General features: G+C 48.8%; 1 protein-coding gene across 4 annotated transcripts in view; it reads left to right on the top strand.

The window, feature by feature from the left end:
- The window catches only part of tasp1 (taspase, threonine aspartase, 1), a 123,693-nt gene that overhangs the window by 53,576 nt on the left and 52,969 nt on the right, over positions 1–17,148 (top strand). The window lies entirely within an intron of this gene.

Here is a 17,148-nt window from a genome sequence, read left to right as displayed (position 1 = left end):
CCTAAGAATAAGAACAGAAAAGTTTAATTTTCAAAGTAGTCCTGAAGTGCATCATGTAAAACAGAACATAAAAAATAGACCACTATTGATAGAAAAATGGAGATCCCTCTGAAGCTTCTGAAAATTTGGATAAGATTTTCACATTGTAAGGTTTCCTGCCCCAAGTTAAGTAAGGGCCTCAATTGGAGTAAGGGCGGGTGGGCACCTCAAAATAAAATTGTAGACAGGGTGAGGGTGGGGGGAAGGCGACTCAGGAAATGTTGCTGGCCCTCTACCTGTAAACCCACTATGACAGGGTACATAATTGTTTTGAAACAATTTGAGGAAGGCACAGTTAGCCCAGAAAGTTTCTAATGGTGGAAATACTTTGAAAATAACAGAAGTAGATACAGTCCACAAGACAGTAAAATGATCTAGTTTTTGGATGAAAGTCTTGTGCAAAACTTTGCAGTAGTGCAATACATGGGCAATGTGAATCATTTGTCAAGTCTGAATGTCAATTCCAGAAATGGAAGTGAACTAAGGATGTTGGAAAAAGTCTACAGTCTTATATTCTGGACCATAAGAACTCTGAAGACATGTTACGTTTATCCAGTTCAAAGGCACATTGATAGATGTTTGGATTCCATGCTAATGAGCATGTCAGATGTCAACCAGAATTTGCTGATGGTTTAAACCATGCATATTTTGAACCTCTCAGAACAAAGCACCATTGATAATCCTGCCATTTAGGGTATATTGCAGGCATCTGCAGTCTTGTACTTTGATATTTGTTAGAAATTGAAGCTATTCCAGTTTGATTGTCATAGTTTGGAATCTACCCATTATTCTTCAAAGGGCCCATAATTTGATTAAGAGCTAGAACCAAACTTTTACCCTGGCCAGCTACAGATCAAAGCACCTGCTTGGAACTTGCAGACAGCTAGGCTTCAGCTTCCATTTTGAAGCTTAATAAGGAAGCACAGACTTTGTCCTAACCCTATTTATTTCTAAAATGCAAATACCTTGTTTGCAGCTTAATTTGGTTTACATTTCTAAACTTCAGGATTGTACCAGCACAAGACTCATTTTTTGTCTGGCCCCATTGAGTTTGCAGTTCTGTTTAATTCATACGATGACTGATTCTGATAGGTGCCAAATAAACTACATTTGTTCTTTTCGTAATCTATCAGTGTTGTCTTTGTAGCCAAGTGGGGATCACTGCGGCTGATGTGAAGAACTGTGTTTGGGAAACAGTTTTGAAAGGTACCACCTGCTCAATAAGGCTCCAGTATCTGTACACAACGAATATCTTACTAACAGTGGAAATCCAAGATTTTAACATTTTGCTGTTTTTGAAGATTCTTTGCTTTTTATATAAAAGTACTTGAGTTTTCTAGTTTCTGTGAAGCAACTGTGCTAACCAACGCGGTCCAGCTTGATAGCACAGTGGTTAGCACAGTTGCTTCACAGCTCCAGGATCACAAGTTCAATTTGCGGCTTGGGTCACTGTCTGTGCGGAGTTTGCACATTCTCCCCTTGTCTGCGTGGGTTTCCTCCGGGTGCTCCAGTTTCCCCCCACAGTCCAAAGATGTGCAGGGTAGGTGGGTTGGCCATGCTAAATTGCCCTTCGTGTCCAAAAAGGTTAGGTGGAATTACTGCGTTACGGGGATAGGGTAGAACGTGGGCTTAGGTGGGGTGCTCTTTCCAAGGGCCGGTGCAGACTTGATGGGCCAAATGGCCTCCTTCTGCACTGTAAATTCTATGATTCTTGATAAGCAATGGATAATTTCATTGCTGTTTGCTACTGAGCCATAGCAGTCAAAATCTTTTTTGTTCAGTGACGTACTGGGTGAAAACAGAACAGTCGTAAAAATATTGGCATAAATTCTAGCATCCTCAAAGTAATGAGTGGACAGATCAGCTAATGCTGCTGCTTATACTGCTGTCCAATGGTCTCCGCTGGTAAATATTTGTGTACATTTACTGGCTCAGACTTGGTTGTGTTGTCTCAGCTGTGTATAGTTGAATGCTATTTGTTCTCCAAGTTCACCCATGCAGCAGCATGACCTACATGACTCCGTGCTTCCAGAATCAGATGAAGATTGGAGTAATTAAAACTGCCTGAACATTCACACTTAGTCAGCCGAATTCTCTGTTCCTGAGACTAAGTATTGATGCCGGGGCAGGAGTTGCGGCTTCTATGACAGCACCTGACGCCACACCTGGACCAGTTCAAAGACTACTAAGAGCTAGCACCGGCACCACATGGAACACAATCAATTCCAATGAGCAAAGGTGCGGGATTCACGTTTGACACTCAGGCCGACAAATTGTAGCCACATATACACGCTTCACTCCCACACACACCATCCCAGCCAACGAGATGGCAGCGAGAGAGCAGCATCCTGCTTTACGGATGCCAAGCTTGATACTCCGCTGGACACTGTGGAGGAGAGGTGAGCAACCCTGTACCTGGGAAGAATCCATACCGGCCGCCATGGCTGGGTACCCTGGCCACTGAAGCCACCAGCTACCCACTCTCTGGGATGCATGCGTCGGATTGTCAAACTGTCACACCACTCTCATGCCCATACCACCCCACGGCCCGCGGTCTAATTATGCGTCTTGTCCTGTGTCTTTCAGGACTGGTTGGTGATGGGGCAGGCCCATCCAGAGTCCGGGGTGTCGACCCTTGACGACGACACCGACACAGGTCATAAGACCCAGGACCCAGGACATCCCAGAGCTCGAATCAGAGTATGACATGGATTTTCCGTCACAGTTGTCTCCAATCCCTCCACCATCCCAGAGATACTCACCTCAGTTGGGCACTTTAGTGAAGAGTCTCCTGGGACGCTATCTGGTGTGCACCCCACACACGTGCTTCGGTACAGCAGATGGGGATAGGAATGTTGGAGGACAGGCTGACCCCAGGGACCTGCTGCCATCCAGATGGATTTCGATCTTCTGGAACGGATAGTCCCATCGATCGTGGAGATGCAGTCGCAGAGCTAGGGACTGCATAAGGGGTTGCAGGCGAACATTCAACACCTGCAGGCAACCGCGTGCAGGGGCAGGAGGTGGTGCCGGTCATGCGTGCCACCCAAGCCAACACCGCATGGCTGTGTCCACGGTAGGGGTTTCGTCTATGGATCAGTGTCCAAGCCATGGGGCACTCTGTGCAGGCGGTGGCCCATGCCCAGGACAGGGCTGCCCTCTCACAGGCAGCCATGTGCCAGAGCCACCTGGATATTGCAGTGGTGCTCCTGAATGTGGCCCAGTCACAGTTAGCCATGGCTGAGGGCGTCGGTGGCATTTCCAGGCACTAGCTGACGTTGCACAGGCACAGACGGAAGTGGCCTAGTCCCAGATGGAGGACATGCATTAAACGCAGCTGTACGTTTATTGACTGGAACCCCTTTCGATTTGTGTACGGTGGTCTGTCATTTGCAGGTGCTCATAGCACGACATGTGTCCCATCAATCACCCCCTGGACCTGGGGCATCTCAGCTACCCCGGCATCCAGGTGGGCTTGGTTCACATTGAAATGGATATGCACTGAGCTCTGAGATTCCGGACTGGTCTCCATCGGTGCCTGGAAGGAGCCCGTGGGGTAAAGGTTCAGGGCAACCGTCACCTTGACGGCCAGTGGGAGTGGGTGTCCTTCTCCTATTCCCTTGCAGTGCCAGGTGCACCATGATCTGGCAGATATGTCACACTCCCCTTGCTCAGCCGGAATCTTCGGCATGCCCGATCCGACAGGTCCTCGAATGACAGGTGCTGCCGGTACACCAAGGCCTCAAGGCCTCTTCTGCACCTCCTCCTCCTCGTCCATCATCAGCGGTTCTTCCTGTTCCTCTGGGTCACGCTCCCCTGCTGCAGCTTCCTCCTCCTCGAGCAGTTCCAGCTTGTACAGTGCATCCCCCAAGACTGCGGCGACCAGGAGGAAGACCACCATTGCTGGTTGGATTCCAATATCCATTGTCTGCAGGGGCTGAAAGGCCGACATTTTAGCATGGTGTGTACCCCCGTACCCAACCAGGTCCTCTGGGCTACACAGTGGCCCCGGTTGCCACTGCGGACTCTGCCCTTGCACCCCGGCCCCATTGGTGCCCGGCACTGTGGGGGGTCTCTGGTCCTGGCATATTGCTGCCAGGGGTACCGTTGGCTGGTGCTGCCCTTGTCAGCAGTATGCCCAGCGACCTCTGTCTGGTGCCCCCTTCAGGAGCTACTGTGGGTGTTGCCCTTGAGTGGGCCACAATACTTCTCCGGCGGCCGGTTTTTGGGGAGGGGGTGGGTGATATGGTGGAGTGGGGGCACCCATACGGCTGGTGTGACTCTGTAGAACCAGGGTTCAAGGTTGGTGGTCAGTGGTGTGCGCTCAGTGGTGTGCGCAATCAGATGGCTGCCTTACAGGCCGTGGCAATGGCAGGCCGTGCCTGGGCCCCCCATCCCGGTCCCAGCTCCAGCTAGCGTCCAGCCCACGGTCACATGTCTCTGTGTAATGTCACCCATATCCACTTCAGGTACATCTATTCTTTCACATCCTATGTGTACTGGCAAATAAATATTCTCAACTCTTTTTTTTTTTTTAAATAATTTTTATTCAAACTTTTCAGATATTATAAATAACAAAGGAAAAATAGAACCCTCCCCCCCCCGCCCCTTTACACAAATAAAAAAAAACCAACAAGAATAAAAGTGCATAAGTAAACAAATAAACGTTAACCAGTAAACATTAGTAAATCCCCAACCACTCCCCCCTGGGTTGCTGCTGCTGTTGACCACCCCACTCCCCGGGTTGCTGCTGCTGACCATCTCCTAACGCTCCGCCAGGAAGTCTGGGAACGGCTGCCACCGCCTGAAGAACCCTTGCACAGATCCCCTTGAGGCAAATTTCACCTTCTCCAATTTAATAAACCCTGCCATGTCGTTAATCCAGGATTCCACGCTGGGGGCATCGCATCCTACCACTGAAGCAGCATCCTACGCCGGGCTACCAGGGACGCAAAGGCCAGGATACCGGACTCTTTCGCCTCCTGAACTCCCGGCTCATCTGACACCCCAAATATTGCGAGCCCCCAGCCTGGCTTAACTCTGGAATTCATTACCCTTGACACCGTCCTCACTACGCCCCTCCAGAACTCCTCCCAACGCTGGGCATGCCCAGAATATGTGGGTGTGGTTTGCTGGACTCCCCGAACACCTCGCGCATCTGTCCTCACTCCCAAAAAACCGGCTCAGCCTTGTCCCGGTCATGTGCGCCCTGTGCAGCACCTTAAATCAGGCTGAGCCTCGCGCAAGAGGAGGAAGAGTTAACCCTTCCTAGGGCATCCGCCCACGTACCCTCGTCGATCTCCTCCCCCAGCTCCTCCTCCCACTTACCTTTTAGCTCCTCTGCCGAGGCCTCCTCCTTCTCCTCCTGCATCACCTTATAAGTTGTCGAGATCCTACCCTCTCCAACCCACACCCCCGAAAGCACCCTGTCCTGGACCCTGCACGCCAGCAGCAGCGGAAACTCCACCACCTGATGCCTAACGAACACCTTTACCTGCATGTACCTAAAGGCATTTCCAGGGGGGAGCCCGAATTTCTCCTCCAGCTCCCCAAGGCTCGCAAACTTCCCGTCAATGAATAGGTCCCCCATCCCCCTAATACCTGCCCTGTACAAGCTCTGGAACCCCCCCATCCATTTTCCCCGGGACAAACCGATGGCTCTCCCGTATTGGGGACCACACCGAAGCCCCCACCTCTCCCCTGTGACGTGTCCATTGCCCCCAGGTTTTGAGGGTCGCCGCCATCACCGGGCTCGTAGTATACCTTGTCGGAGGGAGCGGCAGCGGTGCCCGCACAGGATGCATCTCCAACCTCTCCCATGTGTCCCCCTCCCCCTCCATTACCCACTTGCGTACCATCGCCACGTTGGCAACCCAATAGTACCCACAGAGGTTAGGCAACGCCAGCCCCCCCCCCCCCCCCCACAGTCCCTGCTCCGCTCCAGAAACACCCTTCTCACCCTCGGGGTCTTCTTCGCCCACACAAACCCCATAATACTCCTGTTAACCCGCTTAAAGAAGGCCTTAGGGATCAGGATTGGGAGGCATTGAAACAAAAACCTCGGGAGCACCGTCATTTTAACCGACTGCACCCTATCCGCAAGGGAGAGCGGCAGCATATCCCACCTTTTGAACTCCTCCTCCATTTGCTCCACCAGCCTCGTTACGTTGAGCTTATGCAGGGCCCCCCAGCTTCTAGCCACCAGGTATCTAAAACTCCTTTCTGCCCTTTTTAGCGGAAGCTCACCAATCCCCCTCTCCTGGTCTCCCGGGTGCACCACGAACACCTCGCTCTTCCCTAAGTTGAGTTTGTACCTGGAGAAATCCCCAAACTCCCTAAGGATCCCCATCACCTCCGGTATATCCCCCCCAAAACCAGGTCCGCCATGTACAATAGCAGACCGTCCGCACATAACGATACGCGGTGTTCCCACGCCCCCACACCAACCCCCTCCAGTTCCTAGACTCCCTCAAAGACATGACCAAGGGCTCAATCGCCAGCGCAAAGAGCAGGGGGAATAGAGGACACCCTCTCCTCGTTCCGGAAATACTCCGGCCTCCTCCTCCTTTTCGTGGCCACACTCGCCATCGGGGCCTCATACAGCAACCTCACCCAGTTAACAAACCCCTCCCCGAACCCAAACCTCCTCAATACCTCCCACAGGTACCCCCACTCCACCCTATTGAAGGCCTTCTCCACGTCCATAGCCGCCACTATCTCCGCCTGCCCCTCCACCGCCGGCATCATAATTACATTCAGGAGCCTACATACGTTGGTATTCGACTGCCTCCCTTTCACAAAACCTGTCTGATCCTCGTGTATGACCCCCGGGACACAATCCTCGATCCTCATGACCAATATCATTGCTAGAAGTTTCACATCCACATTAAGGAGCGAGATCGGCCTATGCGACCCACACTGTAAGGGGTCCTTGTCCCTCTTCAGAATTAGAAAGATCAGCGCCCTAGACATTGTCGGGGGCAGGACCCCCTCCTCCCTTGCCTCGTTGAAAGTCCTTGCCAGCAGCGGGCCCAATAGGTCCACGTACTTCCTATAGAATTCCACCGGGAACCCATCTGGCCCCAGTGCCTTCCCTGCCTGCATACTCTCAAGTCCCTTGACCAGTCCCTCCAACCCAACCGGCGCCCCCAGCCCCGCCACCTGCCCCTCCTCTACCTTTGGGAACCTCAGTCGGTCCAGAAACCAGCGCATCCCCCCCTCCCCCGATGGGGGCTCAGACCGATACAGTCGCTCGTAGAAGTCCCTGAAGACCCCATTAATACCCACCACACTTCGCACTGTGCTCCCCCTCTCTCCCTCACCCCCCCCAATCTCCCTCGTTGCCTCCCGCTTCCGAAGCTGGTGTGCCAGCATCCAGCTAGCCTTCTCTCCGTACTCGTACACCGCCCCTTGCGCCTTCCTCCACTGCACCTCCGCCTTCCTGGTGGTCAACAGGTCAAACTCGGCTTGGAAGCTACGGCGCTCCTTAAGTAATCCCTCCACAGGGGCCTCTGAGTATCTCCTATCCACCCTTACCATCTCCCCCATTAGCCTCTCTATCTCTCCTCTGTTTAGCACAGGGCTAAATCGCTGGCTTTGAAAGCAGACCAAGCAGGCCAGCAGCACGGTTCGATTCCTGTAACAGCCTCCCCGAACAGGCGCCGGAATGTGGCGACTAGGAGCTTTTCACAGTAACTTCATTTGAAGCCTACTCGTGACAATAAGCGATTTTCATTTTTCATTTCCTTCCCCTCTTTGTGAGCCCTGATAGAGATCAGCTCTCCTCTGACTACTGCCTTCAGCTCCTCCCAGACCACCCTTACCTGCACCTCCCCGTTATCATTGGCCTCGAGGTACCTCTCTATACACCCCGGACCCGCCCGCACACCTCCTCGTCCGCCAACAACCCCACCTCCAAGCGGCACAGCGGGCGCTGGTCCCTCTCCTCCCCCATCTCGAGGTCCACCCAATGCGGGGCATGGTCAGAGATGGCTATCGCCAAATACTCCGTGTCCTCCATCCTTGGAATTAGCGCCCTGCTCATTACAAAAAAGTCAATCCGAGAGTAGGCCGTAAGAACATGGGAGAACAAGAACAAAGAACAAAGAAAAGTACAGCACAGGAACAGGCCCTTCGGTCCTCCAAACCCGTGCCGACCATGCTGCCTGTCTAAACTAAAATCTTCTACACTTCCGGGGTCCGTATCCCTCTATTCCCATCCTATTCACGCATTTGTCAAGATGCCCCTTAAACGTCACTATCGTCCCTTCTTCCACCACCTCCTCCGGCAGCGAGTTCCAGGCACCCACTGCCCTCTGTGTAAAAGAAACTTGCCTCGTACATCTCTTCTAAACCTTGCCCTCGCACTTGTCCCCTAGCAATTGACCCCTCTACTCTGGGGGAAAAAGCCTCTGACTCTCTGTCTATGCCCCTCATAATCTGGTAGACCTCTATCAGGTCGCCCCTCAACCTCCTTCGTTCCTGTGAGAACCTCTCCTCGTAGCTAATGCCCTCCATACCAGGCAACATCCTGGTCAATCTCTTCTGCACCCTCTCTAATGCCTCCACATCCTTCTGGTATTGTGGGGACCAGAATTGAACACTATAATGAGAATTCCCTGGCACCCGGCCTCGCAAGGGGCTGGTTTAGCTCACACGGCTAAATCGCTAGCTTTTCAAGCAGGCCAGCAGCACGGTTCGATTCCCGTACCAGCCTCCCCGGACAGGCGCCGGAATGTAGCGACTAGGGGCTTTTCACAGTAACTTCATTGAAGCCTACTCGTGACAATAAGCAATTTTCATTTTTTCATTTCATTTTCAAACCTCCACTGATCCACTCCTCCCATTTGGTCCATAAACCCCCTCAGCACCTTGGCCGCCCCCCCCCCCCCCCCCATTATCAAGCCCCCTGTTTCCAAGTCCGGGATCCGGCCCAACATGCGCCGCATGAACCCCGCATCGTCCCAATTCGGGGCGTATACATTTACGAAATCCACCCACACCCCCTGCAGCTTACCACTCACCATCACATACCTACCTCCATTGTCTGCCACGATGCTCAGCGCTTGAAACGACATCCGCTTCCCCACCAAAATCAACACCAGCCCTACCCATCCCTTTCTCAGCCTTACCTGATCTGCCACCCGCAGGTGCGTTTCCTGGAGCATAACCACATCAGCCTTCAGCCCCTTCAGGTGTGCGAACACACGGGCCTGTTTGACCGGCCCGTTCAGGCCTCTTACGTTCAGGTTATCAGCCGGATCAGGGAGCTGCCCCCCCCCCCCCCCCCCCCCAAAGCTAGGTCTCCCCCGAGCTGCATTGCTTCCCCCATTGCACTCCCGTGAGTCAGCCGACTCCTGCTGACCCCGCCGCTCCGTCGACCCCCCCCAGTGTGGGAAAGTCCCCTCCCCCCTCCTGTCAATCAACGGGCTCTCCACACCTCCCCAACCCCACCCCCTTCCACTCAGCGCGGGGAAAAAGCCCGCGCTTTCCAGCACTGACCCCGCCTCTTTCCACCCTTAGCACGGGATAAAAGCCCACGCTTTCCACCTACCCGACCCCACCCCCTCTGGCAAAGCTCCCTTTCCAGGCCCACTCCCAATTCCCCCGGCCCGGGCGTCTCTCCCCCGGCCCATCCCCATTTCCAGCCACCGACGCCCACAGGCTTATAACTGCCCCCCCCCCCCCCCCCCCCCCCCCCCCCCCAACGAACCCGCCCGACAGACAGAGAAGAAACATTGCCCAACCTAACCACAAAAATCCCCCCCCAAAACACAACATAACAGTCCCAGCGACCCGTCTTCCCCGACCCTCAATCTGAGTCCAGCTTTTCGGCCTGAATAAAGGTCCACGCCTCCTCCGGCGCCTCGAAATAATGGTGACGGTCCCTGTAGGTGACCCACAATCGTGCCGGCTGCAACATGCCGAACTTCACCCCTGTCCGGTGCAGCACCGGCTTAACCCAATTGTATCCGGTCCGCTTCTTAGCTACCTCCACGCTCCAGTCCTAACAGATCCGGACCTCTGCGTTCTCCCACCTGCTGCTTCGCTCTTTCTTGGCACACCTTAACACACATTCTCTGTCCTCGAACCGGTGGAATCGCACCAGCACCCCCCGCGGCGGCTCGCTGGGCTTGGGCCTCCTCGCCAGCACTCGATGAGCCCCCTCCAGCTCCAGGAGCCCCTGGAAGGCCCCCACACGCATCAGCGTGTTCAGCATGGTGACCACATAGGCACCCACACCTGATCCTTCTAGCCCCTCTGGGAGGCTCAGAATCCGCAGGTTCTTTCTTCTCGACCGGTTCTCCATGTCCTTGAGCTTCGCCTGCCATTTCTTATGGAGAGCGCCTCCACCTTCACCGCTAGGCCCAAGATCTCGTCCTCATTCTCCGAGACCTTTTGCCGGACCTCCCGGATCGCCGCCCCTTGGGCCGTCTGGGTCTCAAGCAGCCTGTCAATTGACGCCTTCATCGGCTCCAGCAGCTCTGACTTCAGCTCCGTTGAGCAGCGCTGGAGAAACTCCTGCTGCTCCTGTGCCCACTGCGCCCACGCTGTCTGGCCTCCACCCGCCGCGATCTTGGTCTTCCTCCCTCGCACCTTTCTCTGCTCCAATTCCACTTTTTTCACCGCTCCACTCCTGGTCCAATCCATACAGTGCCGGGAGAATATTGCTTCCCTTCCCACACTGGGAATCGTCGAAAAAGTACCGTTGGGGGCCCTAAAAAGAGCCCAAAAGTCTGTTTCTAGTGGGAGCTGCTGAACGTGCGACTTAGCTCCACAGAGCCGCAACCGGAAGTTAATATTCTCAACTCTTAACTGTTCATCTCTTTTAGGCATTAATGTTTATTCTGCTCAAAAATAAATGACAGTTGTTTAAAGCTTAAACTAATTTGGATCTTTTCTTCATTCGTGCCTTGTTTTACTGAAATCACCATTTAATTTCCAAACTTTATTCAGAAACTCCAAATATGAATCATTTTTTATAACTGGTAAGGTATTATGCACCAGCTCAACAGCCTCAACTCGGTACAATTGGCAATATTATTTACAACAGATAAGTAGGCATCTGTTTGTGGAGGCCGGGGGAGGGGGGGGGGGGGGGGGGCGAGGAGAGACTGGGGAGGTAGATATACATTTGAGTGCCAGAGAAACAATTACAGAGGGCAGTACTCAAATGGGTCTGGTGTTGGTGTTGCAACTTGCTTCTCCTGGACAGGTTTCGCTGCCATTGTCGTCTCGCGCTCACCTCCGCTTCAGCAATTCGTCACGTCTTTCGCCTGGATTCTCCTTGCTGCTCTCTGTTCCTGTAGATGCCAAGTTTCCAAATGTGAATCATGATCCAATCCTTTAATCTTAGAACACACAAACTACCCTGATTCTCAAATGTAGGTTAAAAATGTACAGCCATTGTTTTAAAAAAATAAGTTAAAACATCACAAAATGCCAAATCTTACTTCTGATGATCTACAATTCCCTGGCTTTATCTTCGGCTCTGTCTGTCTTCAGCTCTTTTACTATATTTACAGTCTGTAATTATGGGACATAAATAGAATTTAGCATTAAAATATTTGCTTTTGGATTTACCTCAAAAGTTTGGATAACTCATGATATACCTACAATTTTTAATTTATCTAAATATAAAATATCTATCAAATAGATTCCTTGAAGGAGGGGACATTTTTTTTTTACAATTTAAAAAAGAATTCAAAAGTGTTTGAGATGCATGCTGTGGCTTTATTCTGCTAGCAATGATGGTTGCACAAACCCCACCCGAACTACTCCCACCAGCTTGAAAATTGAGGCGAGGGGGAATAAGGCCCTTAAATCGTCAATAATTAGCTGGTCCAGATGGCACAGTGGTTAGCACTGCTGCTTCATGACGCTAAGGACCCGGGTTCAATCCCGGCCCCGGGTCACTGTCCATGTGGAGTTTGCATGTTTCCCCATGTCTGTGTGGGTGTCACTCCCACAACCAAGAGATGTGCAGGGTAGATGGATTGGCCACACTAAATTGCCCCTTAATTGAAAATTTAAAAAAATAATAATTGGATGATCCTTAGCTGGTCTGTCCTGCTTCTGGCTCCAGGCTCACAGGCCTCTCAGTTCAAAGATAATTAGGGATTTGGAACAATGAAAAACCATGTTCGTGGAAAGAATAACGGAAAAAACGGTGAACTGCATTGAAATATCAGCCTTGACTTTTGTGCTCAAGTTTAACATTCAGCTGGAGGAGTTGATGGTATTTGTACTATCTGCAGGAATGTGTGGTTTTTGTGTGTAACCTTACAATCTGGTAAAATAAAAGTAAAACACTGCAGATGCTGGAAATCTGAAATCAAAACAGAAAATGGTGGAAAAACGCAGCAGGTCTGGCAGCATTGGTGGAGAGAGAAACTCCTGCTTTGATACGAATCATAAGGACTCAAAATATTAACTGTTTCTGACCTGCTGAGTCTTTGCAGCATTTTCTCTTTTTATTCACTATCTAGCTTTTCAGTCAAGTGAAATACAAGGAGACTGCAACTGATTGAAAATGTAATTTCTAAAGTGGCAATATCTTATACAGTCAGGTCCAAGAAGGGTTACTGAGTTAGTAACCAGATTTGTGTCAATCTACTTTTATGAAAAGAAGCTTGCGAAGTGTTGGGTTTGATGTTTTGCATTTGTTTTAACAATAAAATAAATCTCCTTCGGAGTTGAGGTTTATCCTGGCATTGGTGTTTGCTTGCTTTGGCTCAACTCTCTAAAGGGCATACATTTGCAGTAATTTGAATCTCCTTGAAGAAGCAGCATGGTCTTTATTTGGTCTGAGGTTCCTGCATAGGCAAAATGGAATGTTAGGAGAAAATTGGGTATGTTTTTACATAGCTAGACTTTATTGCTGAACATTGCCTAATATATCTCACTCCCATCTTGTGACTTAATGAACTTTATGAAGTTACGCACTTCATGAAGTAAAGGTACAAAACGTTACTACTATGTATCCTTAGCCACTGGTTGCTCATTGCCAGACACTAGAAGTTTGGATAATGAAGTTTACCGGAAATAGCGAACTGCGACATGTACTTTTTGGGAATTCATATATTTCAATTTTACACTTGTAGTAAATGTAGCTGAAGTAGAAGCCATTTGTCCAAGAATCTTTATCATACTATCTGATTGCACTGGAGTTGTGAATTATTGATTCACTACCTCATCTGGTTTCTCTTAAACTGTATTCTTTGCTTCCTGAATGTATTGAATGGAGGTAGAGGATATTTTCTGCTGTATATAAAGATGATATGGTATTTTAGAGTGCATGATCTGATGTTAATTCTTGTCTTACCTTGAATACTATCCCCTACTGCAAGGAGGAAGAGCTTGGTTGGGGAAAAATAGGGGTGCTAATGGCTTTTAGCAAGTTACTGGGTCAAATTGCCAATGCAGGATTCCCTATTTGGAATCCTGAGTACATATTTATGTGTTCTCCTCTCATAGAGGTAGCTAAAAATAGGAATAGATGTACTTTGGTAATCACAAAGAACAGTTGTATTTAATTTGAATCTTTGAATGTAATGAATTTTTCTTCTGAGCTCCATCTTTATTTTGTTGTTTTTTCCCTTTGAGGAACTGTTTTCTGCAACACAATGATTGGATCCTATAAAAACAGGAGCCAATTTCTTTATGAATCCAAGAGGGGCAATTTAAAACTATGACCCTACCACCTTTTATTATAGTCATGAAGCTGGTATTTCTCATAAATTCTTCATAGCTACTAGCAACTATGTGCTTCCTTTCATTTATTATTTGAGGTGCTCTCGAGTTTCTCAGATTTGCAGCTGTCTTTTTTTACCGTTTATCACCAGCATAGTAAGAAATGGTGAAGCAAACAGAGTGTAGTCTGCTTGGCATGTTCACAAGATGTGGAATACGTTGATAGAAACATTTCCTAAAGTATTTGGTCTGCCTTTAAATGCAGTGCTCTTCGTGATTATCACAGAAGGGTTAGTGCTATTGTTGTTCTTTCACCAGCCAGTAGGTGGGGACATGTGAGTGGCACAGTTGAAGCAACAATTAAATTTATTTTCTCTCATCCAACAAGTTCCTCAAGTGCCTTGGGCTAATTTCACACACTTTGGATAGAAATTTATTATGGGTTTTGGGTAGAGGGAGAAAGTAAGGAAGGTTTTTCTGTTGAGAAAAAAGCCTGGCATTTATACTATTATGTGGTGCAGTGATATAGTTCACCAACTTACTGTGCCACACAAGCACTTGAGTTTCTGTTGAGATTCTTTCTCGATTTATCAGGTGTTCTTTTATTATTCATCATTAACCTGGTGACCTAACATCTTGGGTATTCGGTGTAGTCTACTTTTCATTGGCCAGCTCCTATTTGTACAGTAAGAATTTTGCATGATTAAGACCATAAGACATAGGAGCAGAATTAGGCCACTTGGCCCACCAAGTCTGTTCTACCATTCAATCATGGCTGATATTTTTCACATCCCCATTCTCCTGCCCCCCCCCCCCCCATACCCCATATTCATCAAGAACCTATCTACCTCTGTTTTAAAGACACTCAGTGATTTGGCCCTACAGCCTTTTGCGGTAAAGAGTTCCACAGGTTCACCACCCTCTGGATGAAGAAATTACTCCTCATCTCTGTTTTAAAGGATTGTCCCTTTAGTCTGAGATTGTGCCATCTGGTTCTCGTTTTTCCTACAAGTGGAAACATCCTCTCCACGTCCACTTTATCCAAGCCTCGCAGTACCCTGTAAGGTTTCAATAAGACCACCCCTCATCCTTCCTCATATGACAAGCTCTTCATTCCAGGGATCATTCTTGTGAACCTCCTCTTGACCCTTTCCAAGGCCAGCACATAATAATAATCCATATTATTGTCACAAGTAGGCTTACATTAACACTGCAATGACGTTATTGTGAAAAGCCCCTCATCGCTACACTCTGGCGCCTGTTCGGGTATATTGAGAGAGAATTCAGAATGTCCAAATGACCTAACAGCACATCTTTCGGGACTTGTGGGAGGAAACTGGAGCACCCGGAGGAAACCCACGCAGACATTGGAAGAATGTGCAGATTCCGCACACAGTGACCCAAGCGGGAATCGAGCCTGGGACCGTGGCACTGAAGCAACAGTGCTAACCAATGTGCTATCGTCTCGCCCACATCCTTGCTTAGATATGGAACCCAAAACTGCTCGCAATACTCCAAATGGGGTCTGACTAGAGCCTTATACAGCCTCAGAAGTACATCCCTGCTCTTGTATTGTAGCCCTCTCAACATGAATGCTAACATTGCATTTGCCTTCCTAACTGCCGACTGAACCTGCACGTTAACCTTATGTGAATCGTGAACAAGGATTCCTAAGTCCCTTTGTACTTTAGATTTCCTAAGCAATTCCCCATTTTGAAAATAATCTGTGCCTCCATTTCTTCTTCCAAAGTGCATAACCTCAGACTTTTCCCCATTGTATTCATCTGCCACTTTTTTGCCCATTCTCCTAGTTGTCCAAGTCCTTCTGCAGCCATTCCTGCTTCCTCAATACTACCTGCCCCTCTGCATATCTTTCTTTCTTCTGCAAACTTAGCAATAGTGCCATCTGTTCCTTCTTCCAGATCGTTAATGTATATTTTGAAAAGTTATGGTCCCAGCACCGACCCCTGAGTCACTCCACTAGTCACTGGCTGCCATCCTGAAAAAGACCCCTTATTTCCTGTTCTCTGCCTTTTTGCCAGTCAACCAATCCTCTAATCATGCAGGATCTTACCCTTAAACACCATGCGCTCTTTACTTATTTAGCAGTATCCTATGCGGCACCTTGTCAAAGGCCTTCTGGAAATCTAAATAAATCATGTCCACTGGTTCTCCTTTATCTAATTTCCTTGTTACTTCCTCAAAGAACTCTTAACAGACATGACCGCCCCTTGGCAAAGCCGTGCTGACTCAGTCCTATTTTATCATGCACTTTCAAGAACTCTGCAATCTCATCTTTAATAATGGACTCTCAAATCTTACCAATGACGGAAGTCAGGCGAACTAGCCTATAATTTCCCGTCTTCTGCCTCCCTTCCTTCTTAAACAGAGGTGTTACATTAGCATCTTTCCAGTCCCCTGGGACCCTCCCTGCCTCCAGTGATTCCTAAAAGACCACCACCAATGCCTCCACAGTCTCCTTGGCTATCTGGTTTAGAACTGACATTTAAATTGCTTTGTAGGTACAAAGCTACCCAGAGTTCTGTTTTCAAATTTGTGAAAAAACTTTGCTAGCAAATAGGTTATCCAGTTGAAAGTTGGGCAAAATTAATTACACTATGGGTGAAGAAAAACTTGGGAGCTAACTGATCAAGAATGAAGTTGTATTGCCCCATATTTTCTGAATGGAGACTGTAAAGTAAAATGGTTTGCAGTTCATTTAGAAATATGTAACTGTCCATGTGGAGTTTGCACATTCTCCCCATGTCTGTGTGGGTTTCACCCCCATAACTCGAAGATGTGCAGGTTTGTTGGATTGGCCACACTAAATTGCCCCTTGGAAAAAAATAATTGGGCGCTCTAAATTTATTTTAAAAAGAAATATGTAACTGTATGATCCTAAAAGCATTTTAAACATTTGTACAGTCACTGTTTGACATCAAATAAAAAAGACTAACACTTATTATAGGAACATAGCAAATACATGTAGGCCATTCAACCCCTCAAGCCTAACATACCATTCAGTTAGGTCATAACAGTATCTGTGTCTTGGTTCCATCCACCTGCCTGAACTCCATAAATTCTAAATATTCTTGCCTAACAAAAATCTATTGGAAATTATTTCATTACCTACCCCATCAACTCCACCTCAATTAGATCTCCCTCAACTTTCTTTCCTTGAGGGAATACAAGCCCAGTCTGTGGAATCTGTTTCTCATAATTTAACTCTTTTTTTAATTTCAGTGTCACTAATGAACCTGCACTGAATCCCATCAAGGCCAGTATATCACCTGATGTGAGGCACACAGAACTAAATGCAGTATTGTAAATAGCAGTCAGACTTTAGTATGACTGCAAAATGATTTTCCTTTTTGTTCATCGACCTCCTTGAGATAAAGTCCAGAAAGGCGAGTCGCA

This window comes from Scyliorhinus canicula, chromosome 1 (assembly GCF_902713615.1).
Source record: "Scyliorhinus canicula chromosome 1, sScyCan1.1, whole genome shotgun sequence".
NCBI classification, from domain to species: domain Eukaryota; kingdom Metazoa; phylum Chordata; class Chondrichthyes; order Carcharhiniformes; family Scyliorhinidae; genus Scyliorhinus; species Scyliorhinus canicula.
Note: the sequence above shows the minus strand (reverse complement) of the source record. Positions and strands in the feature narration are given on the sequence as shown.